At 40.4% G+C, this 26038-nt stretch overlaps 1 protein-coding gene across 2 annotated transcripts in view; it reads left to right on the top strand.

Moving 5' to 3' along the window:
* Positions 1-26038, top strand: part of LOC127648385 (leucine-rich repeat-containing protein 4B-like) — a 45943-nt gene that overhangs the window by 10158 nt on the left and 9747 nt on the right. The window contains exon 2 of one of the 2 annotated variants that reach the window (XM_052133047.1): positions 3638-3801. The exons of the other annotated variant lie outside the window; for it this stretch is intronic. The gene's annotated coding sequence lies outside the window, so the exon portion shown is untranslated. The remainder of the gene's footprint in view (positions 1-3637; positions 3802-26038) is intronic. 2 annotated transcript variants of the gene reach the window in all.

A 26038-nucleotide genomic window follows, 5' to 3' on the forward strand; every position in this document is an offset into this window, starting at 1 on the left:
ATTACTTTGAATTCTGTTGTAATATGATGTTATTTAGATGATCGATTGTCACAATGATAATGGATACATTCAAGAAATGCTTACTTCATGTGAGCAGCCAGAGCCGGGCTTGCAAGGGTGGTCAGACAATGGTTCGATCATGTGTGAGTAAAGCTGACTTGGGGTAATGGAAGTGGTCAGGCTATGGTATCTCATGTGTTTGGAGAGGCAGTTTGGTAATGAGAGCATTCAGGCTTCATTGACCTCGCAATGTAAGCACTATGGCGGTGCCACCGCATTGAGCCACGCTATCTGGAATGAGTTTGATTCGGGTCACCGGTGGAATAAGTGAGCTAGGGCAAGAAGAGAGCTCAGCTCATCAGTATAGACTAAGCCAATGGGGCTTTTCCATTTTTAAATCTGTGTGGGAGAGAGATAGACAGAGAGTGTTTGTTTTTGTGTGTGTACTTACCAAGCTATAGAAAGTCAGATTTTTTTAAATCAAATAATTTATAATTTCCATGAGTGTTGGTTATTCATGTTTTTGAGACGTTACAGACACTACAGCTAATTTTCTATAAAGCTGCTTTGGAAAAATGTGTATTGGGAAAAGCACAATCAAACGGTACATTTAAAAAATGGCATATCGGATGAAACTAGAGACTAAACTTTTTTACTCAAACAGGTTTCAATGTAAAAGCGTAGTTAGGTTTCTTACCAGATGTAGTTTTGTTCGTACTTCTCCCAAAGACAAACTATGCTGTGATCGGCGTCATGTTGTTTTGTCACACAACTTTGTACGTCAAAAGTTTACTGACAGCCCAGTCTTCTGAACTGAGATAAGTCAATTTAAACGAATTTAAATTATGCGTTGCATATAGCAAAGTCAAAATTGCTTGGGGTCACAATGCTTACTGTTTATACATACATATTGTACCTATACTGTATATTCAAAGGACAGTTAAAAAATAAAAGTGTGAAATACAGTATTTAACTACTTTTTACTTTAAGTAAACTTGAGCGTTTATACATATACAGTATCTGAGAAACAGAAAGATGGCGCATGTGCGTATGCAGTTATACATGTCTGTGTGTGAGAATAAGCGTGTTGACTGTGTTTTACAAAGAAGACTAGCCAGAATACAACATATCACAATGATGATGATGATGTCTGATTAGAATTCCCTTGCTCGGGCAGGGATTCAGAGCCTCATCTGTGCTGCTTTTTGTGGGGCATTAAGCAGACACTGTCCCTGGGGGAGAGTTGATTTACTGTGAAGTGGTGGTCACCACGAGGTGTGTTTGTGAGCGTTTGGAGACTCATCTTAATGGCGTCTTACATTTTTACATATATTTATCCAAAGCCACTTATAGTGCACTTATTACAGAGACATTCCCCCAGAGCAAACTGGAGTTGGTGGTGGCTGTGGGGATCGAACTGGCAACCTTCTGCTTACCAGTTATGTCATTTTGCCCACTACTTGTGAGTGGTGGTGGCGTAGTGGTCTAAAGCCCATAACTGTTAATCAGAAGGTCGTTGGTTCAATCCCCACAGCCACCACCATTGTGTCCTTGAGCAAGGCACTTAACTCCAGGTTGCTCCGGGGGGATTGTCCCTGTAATAAATGCACTGTAAGTCGCTTTGGATAAAAGCGTCTGCCAAATGCATAAATGTAAATGTACTCCACGAAGGAGGAAGTAGAGGAATTAGTCACAAATGAGGGTAGTTACAAAAGGAGGGTCTCATGCAAAGGAATTGTCTTAAATTATGTATAGGCCTATGTTATTCACAGTGCCATTAGAGAAACAGTCAAATGAGAAAATGTACACCTTTTGCTCATTTACATTTATTCTGATTAAGGAGTGAGGCGTTTATGAAAGTGATGATATTGAGGTGTAAATTTGAGTCCTCTGGTGAGAGTACCATGAAAAGAAGAGATCTATTCTTTTGGGGGTGGGGAGTAAGGAATAATGTGTAGTCAGTCAGTCCTATCGCGAAATGAACCCCAACAGGGTAATTAGGACCCTGAAGTGAAGCTACCCCCCCACTCCCCAGAAAAAAGAAAATAATGGTCAGTATATTGATTTGACTTGAAATTATGTGAGAAGATAATGAGACTGCGGTGTCATACAAAAATAGGAAATCGGTTGTCTGAGACAACTGTAAGAAATATACAGTTCAGGAATACTTTATTTACTAATCATTCTGATTAGTAAATAAACTTTCCAGCAGTTACTAATATTTTGGAATAATGACTAAACATCCAGGGAGAAATTGACATGTCATCCTGGTATTGTGAGTTATCTGTCCTACTTCTCGTATTGCTCTGTGATCTCGACGTAAACTAACAAAATAATTTTAACTTAAATCAATATTTGATGTCATTTTTTTTTATTATTTGTTTTGGCAAGTATTAGCTGTCAAGCCGTCAACAGAACTCTGAGGCAAATCAGAATTTTAATTCAGCTATTTCTGGATCCTGCGCTGTCTCTTTCTTCTCACATAATAATGTAATTTCAACTCAGATAATTATTTTATGTACATTGAATATACATAATATACAGTTAGCTGGTCATTATCGCATCATAAACCTCTTTGGGTTATACCTCCGCTCCACTTTGAGGTCCTGGCCATGCCGTCAGGGTTTATTTTGTGATAATGACAGGCTGACTGTGAATTATCCCTTATATATTTATCCCAGCGAGGGAAGAAAGCTATCAGCTAGGGTTCCCGTTCATCCCATTGTTCCTATTAATCCCTGTGACAGATCACTAGCTCTCTTCTGAAGGAGGAAGCGGGGGCCAGGTGAACAGTCCACGTAATTATTTTATTGAGCACACTTTCTTTAACACACACAAACACGCAGTTTTCTTTTCCGCCAAAACACACACACACACACAAACACAGCTTCAAGCTTGTCTCGCTCTACCCTCCGGCAGTCTGGACTGCCCTTTTATCTCTCTCCAGCTCTCTCTGAAATGCAAAACAGCTGTTAGAGATAATTTCCCACAGGTGTCAATCCCTACTGCTCTTCTTCTCCCGGCCTTGCTCTCCACAGACGACGCTCGGCTACACCCCCATCTCCACAGTCCCATCCATTCCTTCACATTTATGAATCCTACCAAAAATTGGCAACTCATACAATATCTTCTTGACTATAATGAAATATTTGTGTTTTATATGTATGTTTATTTGCTAAAAAAATAATCAATATACATGGCTCCTTTTGAATAACCGCCAACGGAGAAACATGCTCTTTGGAACCATATGATATTACCTACTGGACCATGCTAACCAGCCAAACCTTAATCCTTAATTTGACTGTACAATGCCTGATAGACCAATCAGAGTCAAGTATTCCATACATCCACGTAATAAATAAAGCTAGAGAAAGTTTAAACCATAAAACTTAAATCATAGCTTTGGCTCCATGATTAGAATGATTATGCAGAGTGTCATCATGCGAATGTACTGGCCTTTATCCCTCACCCACACATACATTTCTCTCTTGTTGTTTGCCTCTCTCACAGTATGCTCAGGGATCCTGTGGGTGCTGCAAGTCTACTGAGGGTTGACTCAGACGTGTGCATTTATTTATTAAATTAACTTGTGTGTTCATGAATTATTTGGTTGACCTTGTCGTCTCTCCCTGTGTAGATACAGCCCCATGTAGCAGTGGCAGTACAGAGAGGGAGACAGGGAGTCCCAGGTGGGGTTGTGAGTCCCCAGAGCCGAATGATGGGGCCATCCCTGCCACATAGCCTCAGAGTTGGACTTTGACATCAGGAGCCAATGCTCATGTGATGGTGACACACAAGATGGTGAGTGAGCCAGTTACTATAGCAACCCCAGGCTCTTAAAGCATTCTTCCATTTCACCCAGTGTCAAAGAGATGGATGGAAGGAGAACATTGACAGAGAGAGAGAGGAGAGAGAGAGAGAGAGAGAGAGAGAGAGAGAGAGATGCCAGGAAATATAGGGAGTTCCAGAAGTGTCTTAAGAGCAGAAACAGTGACGAGTGAAGGGCTGGGAGGGGTACAGAGTGCATTAAATAAGGATGGAGGTTGATAGAAGAGAGGAGAAATGAGAGGAATGAACAGATGTGGCAGTAGGAGTATTTAGGAAACTTGTTTGGAAACAATCAACAGCATTTCCTGTTTGGTGTCGATAGTGTTCTCCCTCTAATACCACCTAAATCTGATCAGGAAGACACACGTCATGGTTTTGATTCTGACTCGTGTATGAAATACACTTTTTTGATTTTTTGCACTGAACCTCTTAACACACAGCGAATCAGACACGTGCATTTATGACTTTTCTTTTTTCTTCAAAAGTGCATCTTTGGGAGACAGTTGAATCAGAAGTTTACATAAACCTTAGCCAAATACAATTCAACTCGGTTTTTCACAATTCCTGATATTTAATTGTAGACAACATTGCCTGTCTTAGGTCAGTTAGGATCACAACTTTTTTTTAAGAATGTGATATGCCAGGATAATTGTAGAGAGAATTATTTATTTCAGATTTGATTTCTTTCATCACATTCCCAGTGGGTCAGAAGTTTACATACATCTTGTTAGTATTTGGTAACATTGCCTTTAAATTGTTTAACTTGGGGCAAATGTTTTGGGTAGCTTTCCACAAGCTTGTCACAATAATTTGCTGGAATTTTGGCCCATTCCTCCAAAAAGAACTTGTGTCAGGTTTGTTGGCGTCCTTGCTCACACATGCTTTTTCAACACATTCTCACCCCAACTCGTCACATACGGACGCTCGGGCAGTTTCGTCGCTTATTGACGCGCCGGGTATACCTTTGGCGTCATTTTTCAACGCGCAGGGTAGTCCGATAGACTTCTATGTATCTCTGAACCGGAGCGTGTAGCGTTGAAATTGCACGTCTTGGGTAAGCTCACGGCGCAAATGGGTCGAGAGTCGAGACTGCAATAAATAAAAATAAAAAGGAATAGGCTACAACGGCCCTCCAACTGTTTTTTTATGTTTCAAAACCGGACGCGTTGTAAAATGACGCCAAAGGTACACCCAGCGCGTCAATAAATGACGCCAAGGGGTCCTGTCCGAGCGTCCGTATGTGACGAGTTGGGGTGTGAGAATGTGTTGGCTTTTTCAGTTCTCGCACATGCTTTTTCAGTTCTCCATGGTCCCGTGGTGTTTATACTTGCATACTACTGTTGGTACAGATGAACGTGGTACTTCAGGTGTTTGGAAATTGCTCCCAAGGATGAACCAGACTTGTGGAGTTACACAATTTAATCTTGGCTGATTTCTTTTGATTTTCCCATGATCTCAAGTAAAGAGGCACTGAGTTCGAAGGTAGGCCTTAAAATACATTCACAGGTACACCTCCAATTCCGACAACACAAACACACATGACGGACATATCCGCTAACGATCTCTCTCTCTCCCGCACGGCCCTCCGCAGTCAGCCTTTAAACCTCACGGAGGCATAATTAGCCTAATACGATACCGGGTGTGTAGGATCACGACCCGGCCCCGCCCTCCACCCTGCCACATTCCTCCCTCGTTCTCTCAGGCTGGGGAGCCCCCGGCCTGACGTACATCCCCCCCCTTTCCCTGGGGAGGGCGCCTTCCGCTGACTGCCGGCAGGTCATCCCCATCTACCTGGACGAGGGAGGGGACAAGGGGAGGGAAACAGAAATGATTAAAATGGGAGGGTACTCCTGCAACAGTGTAGTACCCCCCCAAAAAACTGTACAATTTAAAAGAGGATAAAGGCCAACGCAGAGCGACAGTGAGAGAGAGAGAGAGGAGAGAGAGATGAAAAAAAAAACGTACTCGCCAGCTCTCCGATACGCCGCAGCTTGTTCCTCGGCCACTCCTCCACCCTTTATCGGACGACAGCTGCGCCTCTCCGGGCGGATCTGAGGCAGTCCTCCAGCCCCTGGTGGACGGAACACCTCGCCGCGTTCTCGGGGACTAGAAGGGGTCTCCCCCGCCCCTGGCAGCGGTTCTCTCGCTCCAGGTGGTCGGCAGTGAGCCCCTCCCCGCTCGCGGTCGGTGGTCTTAAACCCCGCTGCGTTTCAGCGGCCGGTAGGCGACTCCTCCGCCCCTGGCAGCGGCCCTGACCGCTCCAGGCGGTCGGCTAGGAGCCCCTCCTCCCCTCGCGGTCGGCGGCCATCGTCCTCGTTCAGGTGGCTGGGCTCCTCGTCCCCTGGAAGATGGCCGCGGCTGCGCCGTTGGGGTGGACGGTAGTGGCGAGAACTCTACTACGGCGTATCCCTCCTCCTTCCCGGGTTTCGCGCCAACGTAAAACAGTTAAAGGATGGGCAAGGAGGAGGCGAGAACCGGCTTGACGATATAAATCATAGTTTAATGGAAACCTTAAAAGACAACACAAACACACATGACGGACATGTCCGCTAACGATCTCTCTCTCTCCCGCACGGCCCCCCGCAGTCAGCCTTTAAGCCTCACGGAGGCATAATTAGCCTAATACGGGACCGGGTGTGTAGGATCCGGTTTCCAGTTTCATCGATTGTGGGGGTGTATAAAATGTAAAAAAATACAAATTCGCTGGGAGTTTGATTGACTGGCGATCTGATCAATCAATCATAATACGCCATTTTTGTCCGACAAAGTAGTCAGGAGAGAGAAGATTAACGTCGGTGGATTTGAATTTGAATAATGGATTGTAGGCTACTGTACTGACATCTTTCCGCGGTTAAAACAACTGTCCTTCTGATGTAGGCTACATTCATGTTTAGCCTATTTGATGCTATAAATTAACCAAGGAAAAGATGATCGGTTCACAAGCAGCATTAACTGAGGCAATCTGTCACGACACATTAAAGAGCCACAAAATAGTAGGCCTATTTATGGTTTAATTTTCTTTGACTGACCAAATTTGAAAGTTGAGACTTTATTAAATGTTACCTGCTTGGTCCTGTCTGTCAGCACGTTGTCAGTCCTCTATGTATTTTTCACGACATTCATAGCTATAAGCGCATTATTAATAGCTATAAGCGTATTATAGCCTACTCCAACATCGAGTGCAAAGTGGGGAGTTGAAAAAAAACTTACGGTGCTCTGTCATCTGCAGCTGCCCCTGGGTGGCGCCTCTTCAGGTGCTGGTGCATTGCCGTGGTGCTAGAATGGAAGGCCATCTCCATTTTGCAAAGACGACATATCATGGAATTGTTTCCTTTTAAATTAAAGAATTCCCATACTTTAGAGGAACGAGTGCGTGCCGCCATGCACTTCTGATAGTCTGAGGAGCCACTCATGTTGCTACTACTCTCCGGTGCCGCCATCTTTGTTTTGGGTCTGACGAATCGACACGCATATTTTGCGTCAACTTATTTTTTGCGTCGACGTCATCGATGATGTCGACGCGTTGTCCCAGCCCTACTCTTAGACATCTTACAGGTCACCCGCCCGCCAGGTAAATGACCAAAATTACCCACCACTGTGCATGAAATACCTGCATTTGTCGGGTTGGTGGTTGTTTATTTGAATTCTTGGTTCTGACTCAACTACAGTCTATTGGCTATTAAAAAAAAGGGTACATATACGATATGTCCCACCTAAACTTCCTCTTTGAATTGGAAATATGTCAACACAGGAAAGAAAAGTGGAATCGTCAAGTGATTTAATGTGTCATTTTATGTCAAAATTCCTATCCCAGTTTAATATGCAGAAACAACTTTAAGTAAGCCAATTATAGGTTAACCTCCCATGTGTTAACACTGTTGCTCTGTTCTGTGCTGTTTGATTGAGTTACCCAACATGTAAATTTCTTGCTCAAACAAACAGCATCAGTTTGTAGAGGTACTACATATTTGTCTCAGTGTTGCCATATCCGCTTATTATAAATTGCTTAGAAATACGGGAAGTCGCCAATTGTGTTTTTTTGGGCTTGTTTCCAGAGAACAGTTGCATTTTTGGGCTTGCTGATGCTTATGCTCCCAGAGCACAATATACTATCACCAGGGTTGGGAGGGTTACATTTTAAATGTATTCCACTACAGATTACAGAATACATGCTGTAAAATGTAATTTCTCTTGTTTTGACTATAAAAACTCTGCCAGTACAGTAAGACAAAATACACAGGTTAAAAATACATTCTCTGAAAAACCTAAATATCTCATGCAGTGTTGTTTAAAACTTGTTTTAAGGATTTTTCGATATTTTTACAAGAAAACAATACAAAAATTATTATCAAGAATAAGATTTTTGCTCTATTATCAAAGGTCTTACTAGAAAAAAAAGAATTTATGATCCAACGTAAATTTTCATGCTAAAAAAATATGATCATGTCTGGTAACATGTGCATGTAAAATGGATAGAAATAGCATTTTAGCTTAGTGTAAAGCTAACAATTTACGCAAGATTTATTTCTATTTCTTCTGCTCTAAACTTACTTCTAACGTACTTCTCTGTCTGCTCGTATGAATGTAATGAAATCATAAGAAAGTGTTTCACCGCTGTTCAAATGCACTTTGGATCGCATCATTTATTTGTATAAATGTTTTCCATCTGAAAGGACTAAATATTAAATGAAATAAATTACAATAAAATGCAAAGTAATCTCTTCAGTAATCTTAATAAAGTAATTTTTTAATGTAACTGTATTCTAATGACCAATGATTTAAATTGTAACTGTAGTGGAATACAGTATTTTAAAAATGTAATCCTGTTACATGTATTCCATTACTCCCCAACCCTGACTGTGACTCACCACTAATAGCAGCTACCACATAACCTCATCTACTGTTTGAGCCACGCTCTACATCAGTGATGTAAAACACACGGCCAGTGGAAAATTTCCTGGTGGCGGGATTTCGCACTTGCGTTGTCACGAATACACGTGTATACAGGATATACAGGTAAAAGTTAATTAATCCAGTGTTTTTAAGTCATTGATTAGTTAACCAGATATAAAGCATTACAGTAATACAGATTTGATTCGACCAGAGTTTGGTGGAGAAGCACACCTGAAATTAAAATTATTTGTGAATTATTTTTTTATTCAATGCTTTTTATAATTTATTATAATTTCATTTAACGCTTATTGCTTGTTTATTACAGCTAAAGTAAAATAAAGGACTCAAAAGAACAATTCAAAGAAAAATAAGACATCATTATTGATTGCAATTTACTCTACACTTGAGCATTTTCAAGGTCATGAAATGTTTAGAGTAGAGAAAAACAATAGAATATTCATTATATTAATTAAAGATTTTGCCATTTTTCAGGCTGGTCAAGCTAATGCACATGTACATTCTCAGGTTTACACATTAATGGTTTAAACATTAATCAGAGTGCCTAAAACCCTACTCAAGCCAGCAATCAGACCAGCCTGTCCAGGCTGGGAGACCAACTAAGAACACCAAACAATAAACCTTATTAGCAGCAGTGCCATCTTTGATTTTTTGATGGTAATGACATCGAGGCTGTGTGGGATTTACTTACAGTCTCTTTAATGGGCTGTAATGCAGGTTAAAGTGTTTTAGGATCATCCCCTACTGTAGACAATACATTAAAAAAAATAAATCTTGCCAAGTACATTCAGTAGGCAAAAATCTCCTGATGACATGAGTTGTAGAAAATCAGATGTGATCAACAGTAGGAGCTTTATACAGCTTTATACAGTGCATGTAATTGAAGACACTGTAAGTCTATCCCTCACAGCCTTGTTTCCATTCCCATTAAAAATTAAAGATGGCACTGCTGCTAATAAGGTCTATTGTTTGGTGTTCTTAGTTGTTCTAGGGGTTCTTAAAGATACTTTGAATAATGTCTATCTTAAGCTGGGATGTCCAGAGATGTCCAACTGTAAAAACAAAAAAAAAAAAAAAAAGAGCTCCAAAGAAAGCACTGAAGAATTGGCTGTCTGACAAACTCAGATTTTCAATGCTCTACTCTGTTCATGGCCACCTCTCCACACCTCCCTTCCTGCTGCTTTACTAGCTTACTTTGATTCTGATGGCACTGCGTTGAGAGAGACATGGTGTCTGTCTCCAAGGTGACAGGTACCAATGGAGACATCCATCTGTCAGTATTTTTCAACGTTTCCATGGGGATGTGGATCTGGGGGAGTTTTGCACCACACTCTTATCACGTTTGTCTGCAATAGTGTTTATACTGTGTGTGTATGTATTTAGTCACAGTGTCACTCAGGATGTGGTGTAAAGCCTTATGGCCTGCTTAGGCCAGGACCAAAGTGTGTGTGAGTGTGATTTTTACATAGCAAAACACATACACACACATTTTGATCATCACTTTTAAAAAAAGGCTATATGTTTGTGTCACTTGTTTGGAAACAAACAATATTTTGCAATTCTGTGATGAGGAGGAGGTCATGGCCGGGTCATAACGATGGATACCCAGAGCTGAATCAGTGGGAGAGAGATAAAGAGGAGCCAGGGACACCAGTTCGAGAGAGAAAAACACACGAGGCCGCTGTGTGTGTTTATGTTTGTTTAAGTTTTGTAATTAAAGTTATGTTGACTGTTCTGCTGGTTCCCGCCACCTCATGGCCCATCCTTTACCCGTTACATTGGTGCTGAAACTCAGGAAGGAGTCATGGTGTCCTCACTGCCGCTGTCCGTTGGGAAGCGGAGGAGCCACGGCTGTCCGCCAGGGGACGGGTGTGGCTGGCCTGTAACGATAGATGAATCAGTCCAATCAGTGGTAGAGGGATAAAGAGGAGCCAGGGATGCCAGTTCGATAGAGAGAGAGAGACGCACAAGGCCACGCTGTCTGTGTGTTTTATGTTATGTTTCAGTTTGTTTATGTCATTAATGTTATGTTGACTGTTCTGTCGGTCCTCGCCTCCTCCTTGCCCATCCTAACCTGTTAAGGATTCCATTTGTTGCTGCTAGTGGCACAGAAACTGTTTTAGAAAAAATCACACACATATGCAATTCAGTGCAAAAGTATTGATTTCACACCCCACTGTACAAGACATATCAAGTCTGCATGGTTCTAGTATGCAAAGCCACATGGAATAGCAGGAACGAGAGAGAGAGAGAGAGAGAGAGAGAGAGAGAGAGAGATTAAAAATTCTGAAGTAAGTTTTCACAGAAATCCCTGAATACTTGGATGGCTTTGATGAGCTGGCAGGGTAGTGGTAATGCAACAGTGTGATAGAGTACATGCTTCTGTAAATGGCTGAGAGACATTCTGATTAATGGCTGCTGCTCTGCTCCCCTCCTAGACAAACAGGAATCAAGTGTATCACCATTTTTAGCACTCCAAAGTACCAATTAATTGTTTGCCTGAAGCACGTGTATATATATCACAGCCTAAGGGTATTTTGTTTCACTAATGCTCTATTGCAGAGATGGTCAAGTAAGAAAAAACTTGGAGAGTTTTGCTTGTGTTACCCCAAAAACAAAATTCATCAAGACAAACTTTGATGTTGGCTTGACAAAGCATTGCCTGAAAGTTTAAAAAGGTTTCAGAAACCCTCAAATGAATCAATGAATCATTTCAGGTTGTATTGACATTATGTAGTATTAAAATAAAAATAAAAAAGTAAAAGTATACTTCAGAGGATTTCTCAATACATTTTTCATTAGATTTGAACAAAATACCATTATTGAGCAAGTACATAAACAGTCAGAACAGGTTGAAGGTCTGTGCCAAGTTTTGTGGATGTAACTTGAAAGCTCAAGGATTTATATTTTGAAATGTTGTTCTCCTTTATCCCAAATCTTAAGTATGAGCAATAATAATAATTAAAAACCATTAGCGACTGAAAATTTAAAGGAAAATGATTCACCCCTTTGTATATAGGCCTAATAGAAATTATAGCAATACAATCTATGTTGTAGATGGACCCCATCACAGCAGTATTTTTGTCGATTTTTTCTTGGTTTAAATGGAGTAATATTGTAGATAAACCTGAAAAATTGAGATACTGGAGCTTTAATTGCACCCAAGGCTTTAAAACGTCCCTCGTGATATGCATCCTTAGTAGGACCTAAGCTGGTACAGAAGATAACACTCCCATGTATTGTAACATATTGTTTATTTTCAGTTTTTATTTTGGTGTATGGTACCCTATAGTGTTGGATTTGAGTGTTGCTGCTCTAAGAGTGGCCAGAGCATAGCGCTCCACCACCAAGCCTGAATAAAGCTGTGTCTTCAGTTGCATACTAATGGAGCAATACAGGGAGATAGGAAGTATCTGTAGTCTTTCAGAGAAAATGAATATGTGATTGAATCAGGAAGGGAGAAGAAAGAAAAATCTGAATCTTTATATATACTGTATGCTTACTTAAAATATATGTTTGTCCCAATGAAAAACAAAATACATATTTTATGTAAAATATGATTTTCTCAAGTTAAAAAAAAATGAAAATAAAAATTATAAAAACTTTTAAATTCCGTTCTTTGTGTACATTGCAATTTAAAAACTGAACAACTGATCTGAAAACCCACCAAAACCAAAATGTACCCGGTTTTGGCACTTGACCAGTGTTAAAATTGTACCCTGGTTGTGTACAGTACATGGGTATATGAGATTAGTGTATATGTAGACAAGACTTGTTTGCCCATGCACACTGGAGGTTTCAAAGTGTCCCACAGGTGTGAGTTGTATACACGTCTGTATATGTGCGTGCCAGTACTAAGGTACCATCCCACATTGTCATCTCTCATCCCTATCTGTAACATCACTGTACAAACCTCCACCGAGGCTGGGCTCTAAAACTTTATGACACGTGCAATAGGAGGATCTCTTCTCTACCATCAGCAGCCCCATCATTCCCAATCACATCCAATCACATCTCATTCAGCCCTGCAGTCTCTCACAGACCACTCAAATATGGCCACACACAGATCATGTCCTTGGCATATGGCTGTGTAACTCCAGCGTGTAAAAATAAAGTGTGAGAGTAAAATGGAGACTGATTTTGAGTCGCAATTAATTTGCTGTGATATGACCATCTTTAGGGTTGCCTCACATAAATTGTATTGATGGTGTGTGAGCAGCACATATTTATATCAGCAACAATTATTAACAGGTTACAGTGTTCAGATCATCTGCATGAGCAGACACAGCACTGTAAGCTAAAGGCTCAGTAGGTAGCTTGGAGATACATGCACGTTTATTTACAGTCTGACCTAACATATTTTAGGTTTCATAATATTAGGATATTATTAGGATATTTTAGTTTTGTGCTTAGTTTATTATTTTCATTAAGAAATGTCACTGAGGAATTTTGGGCTTTGGGAGCAGCTTTGGATGCAACAATCTGTGCTTCCCCATTTGAAAGGCACCAGACACCCACTGGTTGTGCTTGATGCACGTTACGCAGGCAGTGACATGCACACAATCAGCACTTTCTATTCAGTAAGTTTGAATCCTGGAGCAGTTTATAGCCCCACATTGGGGTTTAGGTTCTGCTCCATGTTGATTCATTTCCATTTGGATTTAAATGTGATGTAATTATATTTCATGATGATTCACTTTGTGATAATTATCCATGCCCCACTCCTGATAACCATTAATTTATAAATGGCCATTATTAAAGAAATTTTTTAATTTAGTTGTCGTGTTTCTAATAAAGATCACACAGGCCAAGATTTCACAACCTTTACAGAATACCTCCGACTTACGAGTACATCACCTCCTTAAAGGAACACACACCCATTCACTTCGTGCTTTACCAACTACAGGGGTAGGTTAGTCTGTCAGCTGCTTACACTACATCCTCCTTTTTGAGCCTGATTAAACTAATGAGTAAACTAAAGTAACCCTTAACATACTACTGAATATTATGAATGCTCACATAGAAAATCACCCTTTAACTTTCAAAATAAACATAGACTTTTTTTTAACTGAGAACATAGTCCTTAAATTTGGAAAATGTGGAAGTCTGACAAGGCGTCCAGCCCTTGTGCACTGGAAGCTTGGAGTGTCTTTCATCTCGATTCTTTGAATGTGATCGCTTGGGTCAACTTGACCAGACTCTGCATCAGTACCAATCATTATGTCGCTGTCACTATCTTGGAAACGTTCCTGCTGACAATTGTACCTGACTGATCTATCAGGCTGGAGATGTCTTCTGTTTCACCGGTAAGAAATACCTGATGATGTGAGAACATCATATTATCTGGGCTCATCTCTGACTATGACCACTGTGGCAGGTTTCCATGTATTTTTTTATCCTCATGTACACTCTCTCCCATTTCTGCAAAGAGGAAAGCGGGGTAGCTGTTTTGTCATAACATCTCTTTTGTTCCAGTTGACGGCACTGCAGTGCTTCTTGTACATGCAGTGGAGTTGAGGGCTGTAGGACAGCTTTACTCACAGGTAGGTTGGAGCATAGGACGTGACCCATGAGCAGCAGTGCAGGTGAGTACTTGAGACCTGTGACAGGAGTATTTCTGAGATTCAGAATGGCAAGGTGGGGATCAGTGCTAGTGCTCACGGCAGCTTTCATCGTTGCTTTGACAGTTTTAACAGCCCGCTCAGCCATGCCATTACACCGAGGAAAACAGGGGCTTGAATGAATGATGCTGAAACCTCAATCATGGGCAAAGCAAGCCATTTCTGTGCTTGCAAATGGGACATGATCTGCAATTAGAACTTCAGGCATCCCATGTCTGAAAAACACGGCTTTAAATTTGGTGATGATAGAACCTAATGTTTTGTCTGGTAGCTGAATGACTCATGGGTATTTGTAAAATAGTCCACAATTAGAAGAAATGCTCGTCCTTGGAATTTAAAAATGTCAGCAGCTATTCTTTGCCACAGGCCCTGTGGAACAGGATGTGGGTGAAGTGGTTCCTTCTGATTATCAGATAAGCTTTCCTGACAGGGATCTTGTGCATAGCAGTGCTGTGACCAGGCCAGTATATGTGAGTGCTGAATACCTTGGTGTGTAGTGTGAAGTCCGTTCAACACCTCTGATCTTAACCCTCTTGGGACAACTATGTGATCATCAAACATTAAGAGTCCATCATCTGTGCAGAGGGTACAGTATGTCTGATTGGCCAGTATGGCTAGGCTGCCAAGGGAACACTTTTTTTTGTTAGGCCATCCATTTTCATGTAGCTGTTTGAGCAACTGCAGTTCACTGTCTGTATCTTTGGCAGATTTTATCATCTGCATTACATCACCTTGGATTTAGTTTTTCATGACAGCATAAATTACTTTCTCATCAGATCTCGGAAATATCTTGGAAACATTATCACAGCAGAAGGGCTGAAGCCAGATGAATTAAAGGTCATTATCACAGCAGAAGGGCTGAAGCCAGATTAATTAAAGGTGTCCTACCTTCTGACTGAGGGTAGGCCCTGGATAGTGTGTCTGCTATAAACATGTATTTCCCACAATGTGAATGTCATCCCTCTGCACTTGAAGCAGCATTATTTGAAGACATGCTGGAGCTGAACATAAAGGCTTAGAGTAGATGGCCTCAAAGGGTTTGTGGTCTGACTGGACTGTGACAGGGACACCATAGACATACTGGTGAAACTTCAATTCTTTTTCTATCTGAGCATAATTTTGTTCTGCAGTTGACAATGGCCTTGATGCATATGCTATTGGCTATTTTCCTTGCGTCAGGCACATCGGTCTGTCTCGACTCTGATTTGTCCGCTAATCCTGAGGCTATTAGATTCAAATGAAGCCTTTTTCACCAGTTTTCAGCAAGATTTCCCGTCAGAGACGATGGCGGTGGCAAGTTAAATGACTGTAAAAATCAACTGCAGGTAAAAATTCAGTAATCACTCAACGCTGTCCTGTTAGCATAGTTTTTTCTTTTGTTAAGAGTGCTTTATAATGATCCCGCTTCTGACACCATGTCACCTTTCTAATAAAGATCACACAGGACAGGATTTCACAAACTCAACACCTTTACTGTTTACCTCAGACTTACGAGAACATCACCTGCTTAAAGGAACACACACACCCATATATATTCACTTTGGGCTGTACCAACTACAGGGGTAGGCTAGTCTGTCAGCTGCTTATAATACATAAGTAAAACAAAATCATTTTATTTTCTGTATACACACCAGAAAGTGAGTCTGCTGTTGCACTTGCTCTCACATGTAACAGAATCCAAGAAGTGTGAAACAGGCCTTAGTCAGTTGTACGGAGGTGCATGTTGGTGCTGGCTTCATTGTGGCCATGCTCTCCTCTTGGCTCGATTAGCCTTGGGTAGAGTATTGACTGCCACCATTGATTTACCTGTACAAACATTAAGCCTCAAACCCCATGTAGAATATTTCAATAACCAGGGAGGCTCCTGTCCCCCGAGCCTACACATAAATCAGCCACTACACAGGCTGCACAAAGCAGGCAAGTTATCATACTATTAGTCATGTCTCTTACCACGGGAGCCGGCTGCATTGTGCAAGCTCTGTCTATACGTAAACGATCTTGTGTGTGGAGGAGTGTGTGGTTTGTTGGGGCTCCTGACATAAATACCTCATTCATTGGTGAATGTCCTGTGCTTGGTATACAGCAAACAGGCCTGCACTTTGAAGACAGCTAAGGATCTTCTTAAAGCAATAGCAACCCGTAGTGGACTTCATTTAACAGCCTCAACTCAGAAATTTGCTGTTCTCTTACAGCATAAACTATGCATTACAATTCCTCATACACTACACTCCTGTGAAGACCAGCTTAACCAATTCCCATGCTAGTCTAAGTTGTTTGTCTAAACTGTTTTTGTAGGTTTTGTGCGGGTCTAGCTGGTAGTTTTTCTGTTAATGCTCGTTAACCTAGGTAGTCTTGCTGGTTAAGTTATTCAAAATGCCTTTTTGAAGCATTAGCACTCCACCATCAGATGTTGTGGGCCACCATTCAAACAACAACCATGTGTGCTTATTGAACATTTAATTTCAAAACCATCGGCGTTGATAAGAAGTTGGTTCTCCTTTGCTTCTGAGAAGGCTTTTCACTAGATGTTGAAACATGACGATGGGGATTAGTTTGCTCTCAAAATGCAGCGATACGTGTGACGGCCGAGCGCTACATCTTATTCAATTTTTGTGAGAGCTCTAATTCTAAGTGCAATTTTTGTGCCAGTGCAAAATGCAAGTCGCCATGGGTGGGAGTGTTTGCACTGTCTGTGAGTGTATGCGCGCAAACTGTGTGTGTATTGTATGTAAATGAAGTGCCGCAAATTGCGATTTGCTGTTTTACTGAGAAATAGGTCATTGCACGTTTCAAAAGCAGGTCTGTTTTCAGTGAAAATTCCAAACTCAGTTCCTGCATTTGCAGTTTGGTGATTCCACCAAACTCTGAAAATATAGTGGAATATAAAATTATGTCCCTGACATCAAGTTGTATAGCCATATTAACTATGTAAAATGCACATTACGTGTGCAATTTCGTCAAGCCCACCTATACTATGCTTCCATAAAAATACCAAAACTTCATGGCAATGCCCTTTGACTTTGCTGTTATGACTCAAAGCGTGGTGCTGCGCTTAGCACTAACACTCTTAAAACAGGGCCCTCGGTCTTTTAGTTTCAAATGTGAAATCCAGTCTTTGTAAAGTGGGTGATATCTTAATGCTGCACAAGAAAAGCATTTATTTTGTAAATATTTTGTTCTGTGCATCTCTAAGCGTTGTTTTGCAGTTTTAAATCCCAGAACCAGAACAATAATGGGAGACAAGAAATGGAAGAAAATAAGGCTTAGCACACTCTCTTTAGAGCAAAGATTAGTCGACTTTCCTTACCTAAGGAATGCAGCAAGACTCTCACAACACAGCTACTCTGTAAGGTTTCTGAATCAATAAATAATGTAGAGAAAACTTTAAATAAGTTGTAACACAGACCTTTTTGTATTTGGGTATACTGAAGGATGCACTTATACTGCCCATAGTGAAACAACAGCATAAAAACCATGACCGCATCATTCCCATGTGACTGACTAAAAATAAAATATTGCATTGCTACTCGTCACATTACTTTGCACAACAGAGCTTAATTCTTCCTTGAAATAGATAAGCTATAAACATTAGCTAAAATATTACTTAGCAATACCGTGCTTGATATGAACTTGGTATTAAAACATACAGAGAGGCAAAGACAAATGTTTACTTTTTTTTTTTATGTATTTCCCTGACAGATCCCAATATTCACCTGAATCTTTGATAAATTCCGAGCCTGCGAACTTGGATTGAGACATTTGATTTAAAAAAAAAAAACATCCATGAAATACATAAAAGATTCAGAGGACTTATTGGACCCACAAAAATGCTGAGCATATGAAACATGGTGTCAATAAAAATGTATTCATGTATTTATTTGATCCTATACTTGGATTGCTCTCTTAGCTGTTTGAGGAAGACATTATTTTCAGCTTAACACTTGAGGATGCATAAGTTTTAATATAGATTGCCTGTCCGTAAACTGATATAAACTGTATTGGCAGTGCACTTTTGTTGTATTTTGTGCTGTTAAATAACAACATAAACACTTGAAAATCCAATTCTCAAACATGCACCTGTTACAATGTTAATCATGACCTGCCTGTACATGGCAGAGGAGTTCATTTCAATCAGAAGCTCTGATGATTTCTCTCAGTGAAGGGCATCAGGCACATTAATTCTAGTAGCAGATCTGGGGTGGGGGTGGGCTGGGATTTTGTGCACTAATTTTTTGGTCCGAAAATTGACCGGTCAATTATTATCAAGGATGAGCTGGATTAATGAAAGGTTCCACTCAGTGCAAGTGCCACTGGCAGCTCCACTCACAGCAAAGTTACCAGGGCTGCATTTCCCAAAGTAGATTGTAGAAACCATTGGCGCCAATGGTGTCTATGATCAACTTAAGCTTGTGATGCTTTTGGGAAACACAGCACTGGTTTTCAATTATGGATACCCCCCCCCATTTCTGACAAAAAGATGTACAAAGACAGAATAAATTGTGTCCTAACAAATACAGTAGCCCCAAAAAGTATTTGGATAATTCAGCCACACTTAAAAATATATTAATGTCTTTTCAAAATATCAAAGCATCTTCATATGTGTGTTCTATGTGTCCTGTCTGCGTGTGTCCAGTTGGTCTGTAAATATGGTGTTGGTCTCTTAGTTTGATGAAAGGTTAACCTACCGCACTGTAACATAGTAACCCTTTATCCTGTGCTCTGCATCACTCTCCTGAAAGATCACAGCAGATCTCTCTCTCTCTGCTCGCTCTCTCTTATCAAATCTTAGCATAGAGTGTTACCATGGTTACCTTTTCACCAAACTTTCTCTCTTTCTATACCAAGGTCTATAATACCTGGAAAAACTATCCATTAGCATTCACATTCATCTCAGTAGCAGTTGCTCGGTTGACACAAAACAACTCTTTGCTCATGGGCACTCTTGACATTTTGAGCCAACCACCTTAACCAGAAATGCCATGTGATGAATCACTCTGCATGCTGATTGATTGATGACACCCCAGGCACAGTCTTAAACCCTAACCCCTTTTTAAGCATGCCATTTAACAAAATTAAGTTTATTAGGTTTCAAATTATATAACAATAGATATGTTGTTCAAAAATAAGAAACTTATTTGGACACTTTCTGGTTGTCAGGTGTTATTGGAACACACAAATAGTTAATGTGGGGAACCACAACTGTAGAACTCTGTAAGAAATGACTTTAAATATCCACTTACCTATACATCATGTACATAGTCATATTGGTTAAAAATAGCTCAGAGAAGCAAATTTTCTTCTGGCACCACTTTAGAAAGGTCTAGAAATGGCATGCCATTTAAGTGTGCTTAGATTGTTAAAACTGGACTAAATACTTATTGGGGCCACTGTATTACCATAAGGAATTGAAGCAAGACATTAATATAAACTCAATATGCATTCCAAACTTTCCAAATCTTTAGGACAACTCAATTTAATAAGTAACTAGATACATATTTTCTGCAGGAAATGCCAGTGCCCTTTAAATAGAGTTAAAGGGTTAGTTCATCCAAAAATTTAAATTCTCTCATTTACTTACCCTCATGCCATCCCAGATGTGTATGACTTTCTTTCTTTTGCAGAACACAAATTAAGATTTTTTTGAAGAATGTTTCAGCTCTGTATGTCCATACAATGCAAGTGAATTGCTGCCAAAGTTTTTAAGCTCCAAAATCCATATAAGGGAAACATAAATGTACTCCAGAAGACTCTAGTGGTTAAATGCATATCTTCTGAAGTAATATGATAGGTGTGTGTTATGTTCTGCACAGATGAAATGGAACAACAAGGATTACAATGAACTCAGATTCTTTGTTTAATTCTCCATGCAGCAGCATAAGCTTAACATGCTCACATCATCAGTACTTCTTCACTCAACGTACTTCTCTACTTTTCTCACCACAGTGCAACACCTAGCGTTCTGAATGAATAACATATTCCGCCTTTACTTAGGAGCATTTTCCCATAAGGATTTCACATAAGCAAAATACATTTCACTACAATATCACAAATGAACTCTTACTTTACTCTGTATGAAGTAAATTAACTCAAAGAAAATCACAATACGACAACAGTTGCAATATCAAAGCACACACTTTCAGTTTTTTTTTTCTCACTGAAAAAAGTCCTTTAACCAATTTGGAGGACACATCACACGCTAAGTTCAAGGTGAGACTAACTCACTGAGGTGGCTGTGTATGCCAGTCAGTCAAAGCGGCTTTTGTCGGGCTGTTATCAGCCGTGAAGTATGCCATTTCTTACCATCTGAAAGAATGAACGTGTTCTGTCCCACTTGTTCTCTGATTTCCATTGTTCCGAAAATCTTGGATGTCCTTTTGAAACATGCCATGGAACCTTAACACACACTTTGTCCCCTCTTTTTAAGAGAGTGTGGCATGCTCTGCGCTTTGTGTCAAACCACAGCTTCATTTTAGCTTGCTGTGCAGGTACTCGTTTGCACACGGCATCTGTGGGCACACTAAAAGTTAGAGCGGGCAAGACATTTACATTTACATTTATGCATTTGGCAGATGCTTTTATCCAAAGCGACTTACAGCACACTTATTACAGGGACAATCCCCCCGGAACAACCTGGAGTTAAGTGCCTTGCTCAAGGGCACAATGGTGGTGACTGTGCTGATCGAACCAGCAACCTTCTGATTATCAGTTATATGCTTTAGCCCACTACGCCACCACCACTCCAGACATCAAGGCGAGTGTGCATTTTCCTTCCATACAACAATTCGAAAGGAGTCACTCCCATAGTGGAATGAGGAGTAGCTCTGTAAACATGGTTTCGATTGAATGTTTGCAGACTGTACGCAACCTTTGGGCACTCTGTGAAAGCGCTCTTTTTCTCCGTTAGCAGCGAGGTGGTAAACTGGTGTGCGCACATGAGCAATGTCCTTTGCTTTAAGGAATGCAGAAAATTCAGCGGCTGTAAATTGAGGTCTGTTATCCATCACAATGCATTCAGGGTTGCCATGATGACTAAACACTGAGATGAGGAAATTAATCACTTGTTGCATACTCACTGAAGACGCAAATACAACTTCGGGCCATTGGCTATGATAGTCCACTAGAGTCAGTGCATAATGACAGTCCCAGGTAGCTGACCACCAGCATAAGTCGCAGAAACATTGTTTTGTATGCACGATACCCTGGTGTCCCTTGTGCACAAGCGCCAACCAACCTATGACATAATGACAAGAGTGCAACAAGATGTGAGCCCCTCAAGACAAATTCATCCATTGCAGACAGGTCTTGTCTTACTTTGTAGAAAGGTAGCAGTAAGGGTTCAACATGTGAAGAGGTGTTTCTGTATCTGTGCTCGCAGTTTATGCAACTCAGGACAGGAGGAAGAAGCATCGGCAAACTCTTTAGGAGTTACTGCAGTTAATGCAGAGGTAAGCATGGAAACTCGTTCAGGCTCAATGTCTGAATCATTTTCCAGATTTCCAGCAGTCAGAGGAAGATGACAGGCAATCGGCAGTGGAATTGTGACAGCCATTTGCATTTGTCCGGAGTGAGAGTTTGTGACGCGAATGCAATGGCATGTTCAATGTTATCTGGGTGCATTTGTGAAAAGATGGCCCCGAGACCATAATCAGACATCAGGCATCAGTTGATACGAACGTGGACAGGTCAGAGTTATAGAGAGCCAAAGCAGGACTATCTACCAGTAACTGCTTTACTTCAGCAAAACGGTTCTGCGCCTCTTTGGACCAGGAGTATTCTGCATCCTTATGCAAGCAGGCACGTAATGGCTCAACCACAGAGGCAAAATTCTGTATAGATTTACTGTATCAAGACAGTAGGCCAAGGAAGGAGCACAGCTTGACAGCATCCCTTGGAACAGGTGTCTGTAAGATGGTAGACAGATGTTGCTTGTCAGCCTGGATACAAAGTGCTGTGACCGTGTGCTCAGGAACTATAGGCTGGTTTGTTTGAAGTGGCATTTAAACTTGTTAAGCCGCAGGCCAGTGTCTTGCAGACATTGCACAACCGCCTTCAGAGATCCATACATATTCAGGATGCAAAGAGGGTGAGTAAATGTTGAGAGAATTTTCATTTTTGGGTGTTCCATCCCTTTAAAGTCACATGTGAGCTTGGTTCTGCCGTGCCACCATGTAAATACTGTAATTCAATATTTATGTAGATTTATGTAGGTGTTTCAAATGTTCCTAGGAGATACCAAGAAACCATAGACAGCATTTTTTAATTATTATTAATAATTTGAAATGTCAGTTCTAATTTTGTAAGTTGTCTGAATGCGTTCACAGCCCTCTGATATCCCTAAACGGTGTCTTCATTAATAAAGCGTTAAATTAGTTTTATAAGTCATGTCAGGGTCATCATGTCTTCATAATTACAATTACATACTAAGACTGTCTGATAGCCCTTAACCAAGATCTATTTTAGAATTACTTCTTAATATCAGCCTGCAAAGACATAGTAAAATGCCTGCTATATAAAATAAATCCATCCATAAGTGTATATGTTTTATTTTATTTACATGAGCTGCTGTGGAGTTCATGTTAGCTCGCTCGCTGTCTGTGTTGATGATAAGGTGCTTAGCCGACTGCTGAGTCAAGTTAACACACTCTACGGCACTGTGTGGAGGAACGTATGGCCCAGTTATTGGATTTAGTTACATTTAATTAACTCTATTGCAACACAGAGTATCAGAGTCCATATGTCAGAAGCTTCCTGACTCTAGAATCCTGTCTTGTCTGTTTATTAATGGCAATTTCACAATCCTAACTTGAATTTAAGTCTCTGTAATGCGGCAGAAGTGTTTGTTAAATTTGTAGCACTGATGTCATGCTGTGAAGCTGAAAACTCAGCAAACATAATTGTCAGAAATGTTTTGAGATATTGCTCAATGAGTGCCAGAGGCAATTCTATATCATTTGTGTTTTTATGGATGTTTTGTTTGCTAAGAAATGCTGATTCCTTAACTGTAATATTCACGTGTCAGCTGAAGTTACGCAGCCACCCGACATGATAGCAGTAACTACAGCTAAAATTCATTGTCACAGTTTTATTACAGAGAAAACAGTAACAGCTTAACATATACATGGTTGTTCTGCCAATAATTACCATTTGTCATCATTGGTCAACATGTTTAGTTGTATAACAACAGATAAAATGTTTATTTCTGTGATTTTGCTTAAAAGGCAGTATTCTACATTTGAGAAGAACCCCTTGTCTGCAACATGCCATCTCAAACATCTCCCTCTAAAGGGAATGAACATAGTTACTGGACTGAACTCTGAAGTAAAAATAGAATAGGCATCTCTTCTCCGCATCAGCTGGCAGACATGTGATGGTGGTGGTGTTGGAGTGGGGGTCACATTGGCTGAGCCAATAGCGGAAGTTTGGTGTGGGACTTTCTGTTTCCGTCTGTTTGCATTAGTGAATTAGAAATTCACATTACAAAGTTGCATAAAAACGTCTGCTAAATTACTAAATTTAAATGTACATAGAAATTACACACTTCATCTTTAAAGAAATTGCAATATAGATTTTGGTCACTGCAGTATCGGGTAAGGGAAGGTAAGGATAAGGTTTAAGGGTAGAGGTTGGTGTGGGATGTCTGTGTGGATTAAACACAGTGCAGTGATGCCCCTATACTGTATTTTAGTATTAAATTAGAGGTGTAAATAGTATCTGCCACTATTTGCACTGGGGTGAAAATTGCACTGTAAAGACTCCACGAATGACAGCGGACAACAGGTTCCTTTAACTCAAGTGAGTGGTCTTTTATTTGCGCTTTCACACTAGATGACAGCTTCACTATAACACATACGGTTTCAGCTTTACAAAATAATGTCTCGTGTTCACAGAACTCTCTCTGATCCAGACTCTCACTCGATCTGCTGGCTATGTCGCTCTTTTATGCCGCTCTCTCAGTGTTCACTGTAATCAGAAACAGGTGTTAATTTAGCTCAGGTGTAAGCGCCCTTACCGCTCTTTCTCTTTCCAGGCAGACACTTGACCACGCCCCCGCTGCCACATGCACATAACACTTTTTGCACTTAGTGATTGATTATAGAGAGTGATTAATCACATGGTATTTCCGGTTCAGGTGGTTGGCTCAAAATGTCTGCGCAGAACTGAGTGCCCATGAGCAAAGAGTTGTTTTGCGGAAGGCGAGCAACTGCTATTGAGATGAATGTGAATGTTAATGGATAGCTTTCTCCAGGTACTATAGATCTTGGTGTAGAAAGAGTGAAAGAAAGTTTGGTGAAAAGGTAACCATGGTAACTCTCTGTGCTAAGATTTGAAGAGAGAGAGAGACGCAGCTGTGATCACTAAGGAGAGTGATGCAGAGCACAGGCTAAAGGGTTACTATGTTACAGTGCGGTAGGTTAACCTTTCATCAAACTAAGAGGCCAACACCATATTTACAGACCAACTGGATACACGCAGACAGGACACAGAACACAGAGATGAAGGGAGTGTGAGATTGAAATAAAGAGGGGGAATTAAAAGAAAAAAAAATTTAACAACATATTTTTATAATGTAATTGTAAAAAAAAAAATCTCTTTCATTAATCATCATTTTCTACAATATATATATATATATATATATATAATTTCTTTTTATTATTGTTTTTATTTTTTTATTATTATTTGAAATTACCCTAAAACTGGACATTGTACAGTTATAATGTAGGGGAGATCAGTGTTAGTTGTCACACAAGAAAGTTTTTGCAAGGATTATATACTGGTTTTGAGTAAAATTTGTATCTCTAGCAGTGATTTTGTACTTGGAATTAACACACTAAACAAGTGTGACAGCTAGCTTTGTCTTTGCGCTTGCATTACCTTGATGACATATTTACATGAGCAGAATTCGCAAACCAATGTTCAAAACATCATAGAAAGCCAAGTGTTTACATTTGCAAGGCATAAAAACATATGCACATGAGAAATAAGATCCTTGTAACAGAATCATTGGCCTGAAAGGGCAAAAGACAGTTTCGTCAACCAGACTTTAACTCTCTCATACTGGCCCCAGCCATTCTTGTTGTTAAGTCCTCGGGTTTGAATGTGAGTTAGGCAGCAACCATAACAGGTTCACCATGTCTTGTGTGTACAACGAAAACACATTTTGTGCAAAGGGAACCAACAACTCAAACCACATTTCCCAATTGGCTCACAGCTGACTCAATTTCCTGTCATCACTGTCATTTTGGACTCCATTTGCCATCAACATCACAACAGATGCCATCTCCCATTACAAGCGCTTAATATGCAGTTGGCACTCTGAGCTACTTGTATCTCTTGTCAATCATACATGAAGATGACACAACACAGATAGATAAAATAAGGTGACTGTAATTTCCATGATGATGTTTTAATAATTGCATTATGGTGAGCACACTTGCCCCATTCTTTTGGCAACATTTTTTTTTTAAATGTTGTGAACAGGTAAGGAATGAGTGAGGCAGGTGTTGCTGCAGGTAGTTGTGACTGTATTAGTGATGCGTGAGTTCCAGTGTTTATAGAATAAGGCCTCGAGCATAGGTTCTCGTTATATGACAGCTCTACAAATTACTTTGTCCATAACAGCATGCTAATGCTTACGGTAAAACACTGGTTATGGTCACAGTCAAGCAGCAGCAGTGGAC

The sequence above is a fragment of the Xyrauchen texanus genome, chromosome 8, assembly GCF_025860055.1.
Source record: "Xyrauchen texanus isolate HMW12.3.18 chromosome 8, RBS_HiC_50CHRs, whole genome shotgun sequence".
NCBI lineage: Eukaryota > Metazoa > Chordata > Actinopteri > Cypriniformes > Catostomidae > Xyrauchen > Xyrauchen texanus.